Source organism: Hevea brasiliensis, chromosome 11 (assembly GCF_030052815.1).
Source record: "Hevea brasiliensis isolate MT/VB/25A 57/8 chromosome 11, ASM3005281v1, whole genome shotgun sequence".
NCBI classification, from domain to species: Eukaryota; Viridiplantae; Streptophyta; class Magnoliopsida; order Malpighiales; family Euphorbiaceae; genus Hevea; species Hevea brasiliensis.
In genome coordinates, this window is record NC_079503.1 from 75056485 (window position 1) to 75066539 (window position 10055).

General features: G+C 36.6%; 1 long non-coding RNA gene across 1 annotated transcript; it reads left to right on the top strand.

Annotated features, from left to right (window-relative positions):
- Positions 1 to 2223: 2223 nt before the first annotated feature.
- Positions 2224 to 3714, top strand: LOC131170452 (uncharacterized). The gene is made up of 3 exons (XR_009141196.1): positions 2224 to 2377; positions 2771 to 2828; positions 3404 to 3714. It is a non-coding gene; the product is annotated as an uncharacterized LOC131170452 (long non-coding RNA).
- Positions 3715 to 10055: the final 6341 nt, after the last annotated feature.

A 10055-nucleotide genomic window follows, 5' to 3' on the forward strand; every position in this document is an offset into this window, starting at 1 on the left:
GAGTTGGGGCCTTAATTGGCGGGATTAATTATTTTATTTAAGGCCCAAAATAAATAAAATAGAGGTATGTGGGTCCCCAAGGTAGTGCAAGTGGTAGATCTATACAAGGAGAGTTTTTTTTTTTTTTTTTTTTTTAACTTGTTTTCTTACTTTAAGTAGGATTCTTGAAAGAGTTTTAAGTTAGAATGCAACTAGGACTTCTAAATTAGATCTGGAGTCTTATTTAACCTATTTTCTCCATAAAAAGGGTCTAAAATATAGATCTGGAGATTTTGAATTCTCTTTTACTCATAGTGGCAAATTCTCTATTTGTGAATTCAAAGATATTAACTGCTTGATCTAGCTGCTAGTATGATTTCTTCTTCTTCTTTTGGCTTTTGGAGCACTTATACATCCTTTGGAGTGTGTGGCATCATCATCAACATCAGATTCAAGTTGTTCGAATTAATTCTCAAACAGACAGCATGCTTTTCTCTCTTCTTTTGTTAATTTGTTTATGTTTAATGTTCTTAGTTATGCGTGAGTAGTTTTGTAATTCAGTAGGGAGATAGGTGAATCCATGGAACATGTTACCATGAGACTTTGATTTGAGTTTAATAAAATCCATATTTATTTTATATTGAGTATCACTTATCTTTTGGTTTATGTTATGAATGTTGAATGTATGGTTAGTTAGAGTGGTCAACTAATTAATTGTGCATGAAAATATATTGCTAAGTTAAGATAATTTGAGTATGTAATAGCTTGAACAATCTGACTACAAGTAGCACATAATAATTTATTTCATTATAAAAATGAGTGTCTAAGTTAAATGAACCATGCCATATGAGTTTGTTACCTTGAATTGTGATGTCTTCCTAATAATTAATACTACCATTAAACTTAATTATAAGCTGCTCTAGTCTTAGAATGAGAGTGATGGTAAGGGATTAATTGTAGAACACTTCTTGGTTAATCTAATCTGTAAAGAAAGATAAGGAAGTTGTTAACTTCTATAACCAATTCACTCAATTAAATAAATTTGCATCTTTGTCAGTGATTGATATATGTTACATGGTGGATGCACCCTTTTTACTAAATTTGTTGCAATCTGATTGTGTTGAGTATTCATAAGTGTCATTAACCTTAGTTTATATTCTAGCATTCTAAATTAACTCTAGTAGTTTAGTGAATACAAATCAAAACCCCCTTTTTATTTTATATTGCATATTTAGTTTGATAGATTAGGTATTTATTTTGTCCATTTTAAGTTCTTTTTGTTTATTTGTGTCTCTAAGATCTGCTTTCTTATTTGTATTTACTCATTTCCTATGAGATTAACCTCTATTTACCCTACATACAAGTGGCTTAGGCAAAGTATTTTTAATTGGTACATTCGGCATGCATCAAATTCTAGCACTGTTGCCGAGGAGTGATTTTTATTTGTTTTAAACTTGAATTTAGATATGTTTTGTAACACCCTCACTTTAGATAGTTCGTACATTCTACTGTTCCAGTGACCAATGTCTGTCTGGACAGCCAGAATGTCTAGAACTATATGTAAACTAGAGGGAGGAGTCATAAATAATTCAAATAATGGTAAGAAAAAAAAAGAAATTTTGGAAAAATTTTAGCAATGAAATATAATGAAGTTAAATGAGCCGGTGCCCTAACAATGGGTGACCTAACGGGAAGTTGCTGTCTTTACAGCTAGTAGCCCTAAACCCAAGAGAAATTTCATGAAATAAATTTGGGGACTCTAGGGAAGAAATATTGAGGGTTTGATGATAATAAATTAATAAGAAAACACAAAGAAAATCTATTCAATAGGTACAGACGATTTTGGCTCAATAAGCCAAACGGAGGGCATTTTGGTCATTTCGTCTTCGAAGATGATTTTTGACCAACTTGTCCATTTAAGTGGATGAATTATATGGCATAAAATATGAATTAATATTGATGAAAAATTAATTAGAAATGAGTAAAAGAAATGAGAAAAGAAATTAAAATTTAAATTGATTTATTATGTCATAAATGAATAAAATAAAAATTCTAACCAATGGGAAATTGACAAGCCAATTAAAAGGAGATAAATACAAATAAAATGAGATAAAAATGAAAAGAAATTCAGTCATCTTCACCTCCCAAACCAGTCGGCCAGCCACCTCCTTTCAACCTCCATTAAAGCTCTCTTGTAACACCCCTGATTTTTTTATATATTATTATTGGGCTTCGTGTAGGTATCCTTAATTCGCGGAAATTCGACAGTTGTCCGGATCTGTGAATTTCCGGCCAGACAGACCACCTACCGGAAAAGTCTCCGAATTGGATCGAGGTTTTGGCTACCCCACCATTGTTAGGCATCCCGAGCGTGTTCCCGAAGTCGGAATCGGCAAAGGTAAACCCGAACCTTGCTTTTTTCGTAATTTTCTAGTGCTTAAATAGGATTAAAAATTCATAAAATATTCGTGGTAGCCTAGAAAATTACGATTCTTTTTGCAATAGCTTAGTAATAATTCTAAGGACCGCGGGGCAGAGTTTTATAATTTTTAGAGCTTATTTGAGCAGTTTTTGCAAAAATGATCAATTATAAGGACTAAATTGAAATTTTACATATTGTGGATATATGGATTGTGGATATAGAAGTGTGTTTTGAGCCCTTTTGCAGGTTGGGTAGGTCCTAGGTATAGGGGAGACTCTGCTAGATTTTCGGCACGACTTAGGACGTATTGGGTCTTTTCTTGATTTGTATTGGGTCATTTGTATTAAATAATTGTAATATAATTGTCAGGTGAGCCGGGACAGCCTTCTTCCTCCGCCCAGCCGCCACAGTGATTGCCGTCAAGTCTGTGAGTAAAATATTAATTTTAATTGTAATTTCGATATTATTATATGTTCAAGCATGCCCATGCATCACTTATATGCATATATCTATGTAGATAAATTCTAGGCACGATTTATGTTGCATTCATAACTGTGAAAGTGCCATGGATTTTGTTGTGGTAATTTGGAGCAGTGTGCGTGCGTTGGCGTGCGTGTGATGTGGTGTGGACTATGGATAGGACGGGTAGACACGGCTTGAGATCTTCGCTGGGACCCGGTCCTTCGGGGTAGACACGGCTTGAGTTCTTCGCTGGGACCTCGATTTGGTTATTAAGTGGAAGTCCGAGCTGAGTTCTTCGCTGGCACCAGATTGGATTTAAGAGAGCTGTATAGGGGATCAGCTCCCATATATTATGATTGATGTTACAGAGTGCGTGAGTGCTCCAAATTACCTTTTTGCTGTTATGATGTGAAAATATTATTGCTGTTGCATTTCACTCCACAGGTTGCATTAGTTCTAGATAGTTATAGAGATTATGGTTAAAATTGATATTTTACTCTCTGAGTCGAATGCTCACTCATGTTCAATATTTTTTCTCAGGCTACAGGAGGATTTTATTGTGGTTAACCTGCTTTTCTCCTTCGCAGGTTGTTTATCAATAGTTTTGTAATTTTATTTACTCCTAGAATTTCCGCATGTGTTAGAAATATTTAAATGATTCGGGTCTGTAATATAAATTGTCATGTGGACCTGTAAAATTATATGCATGTTTGATGGATTGGATGAGGGAGCTGAGCTCCCATTTATTTTTATGCCGATATGAGTATGTGGAGGGTGAGCTGAGCTCCCCAATTGATGATATATTTTGTTTACAGGTCGGGTGAGTCAAAAACTCCCCGTTGAAAGGTCCACTTTATGGCCGGACTCTGTCCGGTTGGTTTCTTGAAATTGGGCCCAAATGGGCCTTAGAGTTGGGTTAATGAACAGTTAGGCTTACTACGGGCCTCGGGGGCTTTAGGCTGGCCCAGGTCCTAGTGCCGGTCCGGCCCATAGGTTGGGTCGTGACAAATGTGGTATCAGAGCTTAGGCTCCAGATTCATAGGGAAAAATTATCTAAGTGTTGGGAAGAGTCTATTAGGAGTCACATGCGGAGTATAGGATTCTGTTTCATCTTTTCCTGTAATTCTTTGTTTCTAGATTCTACGTTATACCTCGGGAAATATAAGATTACCTCAGTTAGTGTCTTGATTTTCGTGGAGTACACAGAAATGTGAAATAGAGTTAGTAGACATGTGAGGTCCATCATGAGGATACGTACTCCAAGAAATATTATATTTTTGTCAGTATGGGTTTAAATGGTGTGCCCATTTCATGTAAGGCACGAGTACATAAAAGTGAGTCTTAAAAGTACAGTTGCCCTAGATAAGGATGAGGATACCACTCATCGGCAACATCGAGATGACCCAGTCATAATAAGTTTGTGATAATAGAAGATTCAGGAGAGATAAGAAATTAGGAGACCTAGTATGTCAGGACGTATCGTAGTAACTATACAATGTTCTCGATGTTTGCTCTGTAAGCTGCAAATTATAGTACCGACATGAGATTATTGTGTAGAGCTGCATACTTCCCTGTAGTGCTTATGATGAGGATGTTTGCAGGCAGTCTCTGTTTTGGTACAGTAATACCATAACAGAGTTCTATATCTGCAGAGGAGTTGGGAACTCCTAGTTAGGGGTCTAGAGTTAGAATATTGAGAGGTCACAGTGGGGTGATAACTAGAGTCAGTGACTCAGTTACCCTAGCATGAGCTAGAGTTACAATAAGAATTGCCATCGGACTGCAGGTTTGGATTAGTTGCAAAGTAAAGGTGACACCTATAGAGTGAGATTATCTAGTATTCAGTATGGAATTTTGGATGGTTTTTGCAGTATGACAAACATTTGGTTAGAACTTAGTGAGAATAGTATACCTTGTGTGTATCAGTATGAAATAAAGTACAACCCTACTACCTAGGGAAAGTCGAAACTATGAATTGATGATTCACAGAGCTATAATATGATAGGAGAGTCATTAATTTGACATGGTTTTGGGCAAGGTGGTAAATGTAGTATCTTTGTTGCAGCAAGTTAGGGTATAGTCCTATCTTTTCAGAAGGGATCGAAAGTTATTACTAATAATGGTGACCAACAAAATAGTGCCCCAGATGGACCGTAGAGTGTGGTAGAGAGAAGTTGGCTCGGGTATCCTCATGAGGATGCAAGTTCTATTATAGGAATCATATATAATCAGATCACGATGGATGTAAATCCTTTGAATTGGATGACGGGTTTGGGTGCCCGGAACCTTAAGTTTTAGCTAATTGAGTAAACATGGATAATAATAATAATAACAAATAAATAAAATTACTACAGAATCAGTTCTCGAGGTGGTAAGGGTATTATGTAAGCTAAAGGATAAGAATAGAGATCATACAATAAAAGTATGACTGTAATTTGCTGAGTTCCTTTCTAATTTCAAGTTATTCAAAACAATAGTATAATGTAATTATAATAGTGTTAAGAGTAATAAATTAGCGAAGATAAATCACAGAAGGCCAACGGATAAAGAAAGTGCAGAATGAAAGTTTGGACAATTGATTGCAGATGCAATATAATCTAAATGCTAGTGGAAGTACTAGCTAGAGTGGTCAAAGGACCAAATCTGAGTAGCACAGACATATGATAACGTGATAGAGACTCTGAAAGATATAGTTAGCAAGTACAGCTATTATGTTAGGAAGAAGAATGGAACCAGGGATAGAATAGTCAAGTTCTATTTTGGGTAAGACAAAGGAAATAAATGAAAGGACAACCTAAAGAGCGCATAATAAAAGGAACAAAGTTAAGATATAGGATAGGCTAAGTGTTATTCTTGGCAAGTAGAATGACAAGGATGGAAAACCCAAAATGGGACCACATTAGTGAGAAAAGTGATGGAGGTATGGAATACAATAATAATGAGTAAATGTTAGAAGGTGTGCGATGGTATTGCGGACTACCTAAATAGGTAGAGAAAGAGAAGTTAGTAAGCGATAAGTTGAATAAAAGTCACCTAAGGGATCAAATAGGTATGATGAGAGGAAAAGAATGATAGATAATGACACATAGGTTTTAGGTTAGACTTTTGAGATAGTGAGAAGGTAGTTAGAGGTTCGTTATGAATGTCAGGCAAACATTTTTAGTATGATCAATGTAATCACTTTGCAAAGGACGCAATAACGACAGAGCAACAGTAGGGGTAGAATAAAAAGTGACAAGTATGGATGGTAATAAATCACTAGAAAGTTTAAGGATCAAATTAATGACCATAGATAAGGGTGGAATTAGTGTTTGAAGAATCTATTAGCGAGAGAATCTTTCAGGATTCAACAAGGGTTAAGGGCACAATATAAACGATGATAGATATGAATCATAGGTCGAGTATAAGTAAAGTTAAAAAATTATAAAATATTATGTCAGGAAGGACGATGGTATAGTAAAGGGTTCATGCAGATGATACCTTATAGGTAGAGCACAATTGTGCTAGGAGATGATGAAATTTGAAGAGAAAAACTAAGAAACATAGGTTAAACATTATTATATGGACAATCGGGCGTAGTTGAATATAGAGGATATTTTTCTTTCTTTTCAAGTTTAGCTCGTGTTTTTGATTCCAGAGCGTTATATAAGGAGCAGAGGCTGAGGCAAGGAGACCTAGTTATTTGAGATTTTGATAGGCACCAATTCATATACAATTTCCTGATATGAGAATGACAGTAAGTGCATAACTAGTGTTAAGTATGAAAGGACGATCAGAGTAATGACAGGAGTTAAATTGAGTTAGCTACTAAGGCTTGCGACTGTTTTAAACTATGAGCTAGATGAAGTACTATTTATGGATGAATTTCAATAGATGAAATTGTTGCTGATGGGTAATTTGAGGTTGAAGTTTAGAAAGCTATGGGCAGTATATATGATTATATTAAGGAGAATGAACACGTGAAGTATCTTGTTTGGAATTAAGGCATGACACATATTTCCTACAGCCGTGTTAGTTCAGATGGAACTTATAGTTTATGGGGCTCATATTCATCCAGGATAAGCAATTTCCTACCAAGGCTGGTAGGGAATGATAATGTTCTGATAGTTAAGTTGGAAAAAAGGGGGTAAAAAAAAAAATTCTCTATGGGTAATTATAAGTGTTACATAAGGTGAAGAATGTGCTGGTAGGAGTAAATCATAGGGTTAGAATTCTCGAAGTAATGAAACTAGTAATCAAGATAAGACTAAGAAATAAAAAGAAAGTTAAAGTTGATGATGGGATAGACATCTTTGAAGGAAAAGGTGTAAGGATGAGATAGGACTAAAATTAAGGAATAAGTACAGCAGGTTGAAAAGATACCAACAATACCAAAAATAGGAAAAGGGAAGTGGATAAGATCCAAAGGACAGGAAGAGAGCTCGATAGAGTCAGTTATAATGATGAGGATAAGGAGTGTCTAACCACTGCCCCTGTGTTAACACTACCTATGAGCGGTGAAGGATACATCGTGTACTGTGACGCCGTCACAGTTGGCCTAGGGTGTGTTTTGATGTGGAATGAAAAAGTAGTGGCTTATGCTTCAAGGCAGCTGAAGAGGCATGAGCAGAACTATCCCACCCATGATTTGGAAATGGCGGCTGTAGTCTTTGCACTAAAAATCTGGAGACACTACCTGTATGGTGAAGTGTGCAAGATATACACCGACTATAAGAGTTTGAAGTACATCTTCCAACAGAGGGATTTAAACTTGAGACAGAGGAGATGGATGGAGCTTCTGGAAGACTATGATTGCACCATCCAGTACCACCCTGGGAAGGCCAATGTAGTAGCAGATGCTTTAAGCAGAAAATTATCTAGCAGTTTGGCGCACATTTCAGCAGAGAAGAGACCGTTGATTCAGAAAGTACATGAGTTGATGGATCAAGGTTTAATCCTAGATCTTTCAGATGAGGGGGTCTTGTTGGCTCATTTTTCACTGAGGCCAGACTTGCGAGATAGAGTTAGAGTTTCCCAATACAGAGACCAACAATTAATGAAGATCATAGAAAGAGTATAGCAGGGTGAAGGTGGTGAGTTTGGATTTGCCAATGATGGCGCCCTAGTGCAAGGTTCTAGGATATGTGTGCCCAATGTGGACAACCTCAAGAATGAAATCATGCGAGAGGCACACTATACACTGTACAGTGTCCACCCAGGTTCCACCAAGATGTACCATGATGTGAGAGATAGCTATTGGTGGAATGGCATGAAGAGAGGCATAGCAGACTTTGTGTCCAAGTGCTTGACTTGTCAGAAGGTGAAGTTTGAACACCAGAGACCGTCAGGGAAGTTGCAAGAGCTCCCTATCCCAGAATGGAAGTGGGAAATGATTTCTATGGATTTTGTGACTGGGTTGCCTCGTACCACGCGAGGATATGATTCGATATGGGTAATTGTAGACCGCCTAACCAAATCAGCTCACTTCTTGCCTGTGAAGACTACATATTCTGTGGCACAGTACGCCCGGCTCTACATTCGAGAAATAGTCAGATTGCATGGAGTTCCGGCTTCCATAATATCTGACAGAGGGCCCCAGTTCACTTATCGGTTTTGGAGAAAGTTGCAGGAGGCACTTGGCACACAGTTGAACTTCAGTACGGCTTTCCACCCTCGCATGCACGGACAAATTGAAAGGACAATCCAAACACTGGAAGACATGCTTCGCATGAGTGTTTTGGATTTTGGAGGTCAATGGGATGAGCAGCTAGCTTTGGTGGAGTTTGCCTACAACAACAGTTATCACTTCAGTATAGGGATGCCACCCTATGAGGCACTATATGGAAGAAAGTATAGGTCTCCTCTGTGTTGGACGGAAATGGGGGAAGCGAAGGTGCATGATGTAGACCTAGTGCAGTACACTTCAGAGATAGTTCCTTTAATCGTGAACGATCAAAACAACTTTCGAGGCGTAAGAGTAATGCACTGGATGGAGGGATGTGGAGTTTGCAGTGGGCGACTATGTATTCCTGAAGATTTCTCCAATGAAGGGAGTCATGAGATTTGGAAAGAAGGGCAAGTTGGCACCTCGGTCAAATTTTTACTGTAGCAATGACCAATAGAACAGTGAACTTAAGGTATAAAATCTGAAAAATTGAAATAAATTGCAATAAGCTTTGAAATGGAATTGACAACAAATGACAACATATGTGAAATGTAAAATGTGATATATTGGTGATATTAGAACCAACTTACCTATTGTGTATGAAAAAGTCAATATTTTAGTTGACTAGCAAAATAAATAGTAACCAATAAAAATTAATTACAAAGAATTACACATTAAATTTTTGTAATATGCCCTAGTATGCCTAGTCTGATTGATTTGGATAGGTTGGCATGTCAATAGGGTTCTGTTAGCAGTACTACATATGGCATTATGCCATTCTGTGATGTTATGGCCTATGGCCATTCTGTAATGCTTAATATACTTGGCCTTGTGTCCAATGATTATTACGGCTCATTAGCTGTTCTGTTGCACACTTAGAGATACTTTGTGACCGATGGTGTGATGGCTTGAGGTACTTAGTACCCAGTGCCAGTTTACCCGTTTATCTAGTCCGGTCAGTTGTATAGGTTACTTGGGCAATTAAATTAAGTTTTAATAAATTATAACCAAATAATGAATATAAAAAGTAACCACATAAGGATATCAATAATAACTCCCAAAAACTTAGTCTGCTTAAAATATCAATATACATTCTGCATATTTAATTATTTTAGTTTATTTTTATTTTATATTGCCACTACTAAGTTTTATGCTTAGCGCGTCGCTTTTTGCCACGTGTAGGTACTAGAGATTTGGATAGAGAGCCCAGTAGACCATAGACTGGGAGTTACAAGTTTTTGATCTGCATTTGAGTCCCCAATGTCACCTCCTCAACAGTGTATATTTTGGTAGAGTCCACTAGCTTGTATTTTATTTTTGATCATTGTAATTAAATTTTGGATATGTAATGTAAATTATGTATTTTTGTACATTAAATGTGCACATGATGTAAATTAATGAAGTTTGAAATTTCATGTATAAATTGTGTATGAATGAAAATGTGATGAAAATTTCATATGAATTTTGGTGAGTGAAACTTATTGATGTTCTGAATGAAAAAAATATAAAAATGAATTTGAGAATGTATATAAAAAATGATTGTTTCAC